This window comes from Vigna radiata, unplaced genomic scaffold (assembly GCF_000741045.1).
Source record: "Vigna radiata var. radiata cultivar VC1973A unplaced genomic scaffold, Vradiata_ver6 scaffold_279, whole genome shotgun sequence".
In the NCBI taxonomy this organism is placed as follows: domain Eukaryota; kingdom Viridiplantae; phylum Streptophyta; class Magnoliopsida; order Fabales; family Fabaceae; genus Vigna; species Vigna radiata.
The window spans coordinates 92,848-96,168 of record NW_014543804.1 but is presented as its reverse complement, the minus strand read 5'-3'; positions in this window follow the sequence as shown (position 1 = coordinate 96,168).

The following is a 3,321-nucleotide window of genomic DNA, read 5'->3' as shown; positions in this document are numbered from 1 at the left end:
AACTTTTGACTCTCAAGAGACTCAACTAAGTGTTTTACTTGATTTAAAGATCATTCTAAGCCACAAAGGGTGTGTTTTACTATCAAATTTAAGCATGAAAATAACTGTTTTTAGACCGTTATCACAACCCCAAACTTAGAACTTCACTTGTCCTCAAGCAAACAGGATAAAACCGGGCTTTCCACTTCTTCATCAAATAATTCACACTTTTCAAAACTGNTTTTTCTCATGATAAGTTATTATACAATTTCAAATTTCAGTGGAATCCTACAAAGATGTATGTATGTTTTCAATCCAAATTAGTTCACATAATCAATAATTTTCCAACAGATGCTTTGTTCATGAATGATCAATCACTAAACATAGATGTAAACATGGATTTAACAATTCTCACCAAGCAAGTGTTTCACTCAATCACTCAAGTGTTTGGGAGGTCACTTTACTCTCTACTGTTCACATGTCACATAAAACAATATTGTCATTCATCTAAAACAATCAACATCTTTCACATGAATATGTCATCACAAGGACTTTTTCTAAGGCTTGTATTGTGGCTGGGCTATTAAGAGAGTTTAAATCATCATTCAAAGTTCAAGCACACCCTATTTTTAACCAATCTCACTCATTCCCAAGTTTTTCCCTTTTTCATTTTACATTGAGTTCTTTTTACATGCTTTTTCTCTTTTCTTCTTTCTTTTCGCATGCATTTTTTTTTCATCTTTTTGAACTCAATGCTTTTCTTTTTCTTTTGCCTTTCACTTTCCCCATTCAATCCCAAACTTGAACCTTTTCAACACATATAATTATTCTCAACCCTAACTCAAGGTAAATCAATTCAATCAAGGGTTTTCATACTGTTTAAGGTCAAGGTTCAAAAAGGTATATCATTTTAAAATTCTTTGGGTGAAAATTTGGCTAAGTAAGGGCTTTCCAAGCATGGCCTTGATCATATGACATACACATGCAATTCAATCAATTATCAAGATTAAGTCAATACCATTCATGATTTCCTGTAAACAGTGCACACAATAATAAAACTCTAAAGCTCAATACCTCACATAATCATGCTTTCTTACTTCTCACATGAATCCTGCATAGCATCAAAATCACAATCATGAATCACTTACTCATTTGTTCACATAGCTAGTGAACCATCAATCTGAATATCAACATTGACACGTTCTCAATCATCATCCACAATCAATCATCAATAGTAAACAACTCATCATACAATAAATTGGAACCATTATCCGAATAAGTGTAAAAGCCAAGCATATACTTAAACATAAATTTAACCTATACTACTTATTCAAAGTGATAAAACCTGGGTTGCCTCCCAAAAGCGCTTGTTTAACGTCACGAGCCTGACCCAAACCTCATGAATCCACCAACATCAGTACGGTGGAAAACTGCTCCACTTCTCCTCCTAAATAATGTTTGAGCCTCTGACCGTTTACAACCCAATTTCTCTCTTTATCTGTAGTTTCCAATTCCACAGCTCTGTTTGGATATACATGCTTTATCACAAAGGGTCCCGACCATTTTGATTTCAGCTTCCCAGGAAATTACTTCAACCGTGAATTAAATAATAGCACCTGCTGTCCTGGAGTGAAGACTCTCTTCATCAGCTTTTTATCATGATAAAATTTCACCTTTTCTTTATAATTCCTGGTTGAATCTTATGCATGTAACTGCATCTCTTCAAGTTCTAACAACTGATTTCTTCGTTTGCTTTGAGTTTCATGAGGATCAAAATTTAAAAATTTCAAAGCCCACAAAGCCTTATGCTCCATCTCTACTGGCAAATGACATGCTTTCCCATATACCATCTGAAAAGGTGATAATCCCAATGAAGTCTTCATAGCTGTCCTGTATGCCCAAAGAGCATCATCTAATTTCCGTGACCAATCCTTTTGTTAAAAAGCAACTTCTTCTCTAATATCCTCTTAATTTCCCTATTGGAAACTTCAGCTTGACCATTCGTTTGTGGATGATAGGGTGCAGCCACTTTATGTTTCACCCCATAATGTCTAAGTACCTTAGCAAGTTGAGCATTACAAAAATGAGCCCCCCCATCACTAATAAGTACCCTAGGGGTTCCAAACCGTGAGAAAATTTGCCTTTTCAAGAATTTAATCACCGTATTGGCATCATTCTTTGGACATGCTAAAGCCTCCACCCATTTACTCACATAATCAACAGCCACCAAAATATATTCATTGTTAAATGATGGTGGAAAAGGCCCAACAAAATCAATACCCCAACAATAAAAATCTTCAACTTCCAAAATGCCTTGTAACAACAACAAAATCAATACCCCATTAGTGTTTCTCTCAAGTGTCTAAGGTAAACAATGTCAACTCAATGCACTCAAGAAAACAAGCAACAAACAGACTTGGCAAGCCTCTAATATCAACACTCAAAACATATGCATGTTCAAATCAAAAGGTCTTTTATGGATGCAATGGGGCCAAGGACAAGGGAGGATAAATATGGATAAGAAGCTACAAACCAAAAGAAATAGAGGAGCAATAGGGAACAAGTGAAACACAATCAAATCACACCCAAAACCTCTAATTCAATCCTTTTCTTGACTCCATCATTCACACAATGTTTTTCATTTTTCTCTATTTTCTTTCTCTTCCTTTGTTTTCTTTTTTTCCATCTTGTCTCTTTTCTTTTCTCTATTTTCATAACACAACTCCAAGAGACAAGACACACATATATTTACAAAAACAAAACAAGAAGAGGAACCAACTAGCCAATTTATCTGAATCCCCAAGGAGACTACACTTATTCCCAAAACAATTCCAAAGCTCCAAAATTCCCTAAGGTTAAGGTAATCATAGTTTTTCAGTTAGGGCTAGTGTATGAGCTTCAAAACAAAGAAATGAGGAAAATATAGGCTCAAAGGGGCTATCAAAGGATCACAACAAGGTAGGCTCATTTGGCTAGAGAGGCTCAACAACAAAACTACCTTTATCACTTTCAAACATGCATATCAATCAAGAACTATCAACAAGAGTCAAGCCAAGGCATATGTGCAAGCAATCAAGAGACATATCACACACAAGAAAGAATATCAAGTGGTTTAAATTCTCACACAGGGTATGTCTGTCACAATCACTTCAACCTCTCAAACATCATAATCATCTTCCAAGCAAAGAAAAGCAAGAATTCAGACTAATCAGAGTATCAATAAAATGAAAGACAAGTCTACAACCTAAACAAAGTCCAGAAATCAAGAGAAACATGCAAAACTGTACACAAAACACAAAAAAAACTACCTAGAAAACAAAAAATTTAATGCAGAAAAACAAA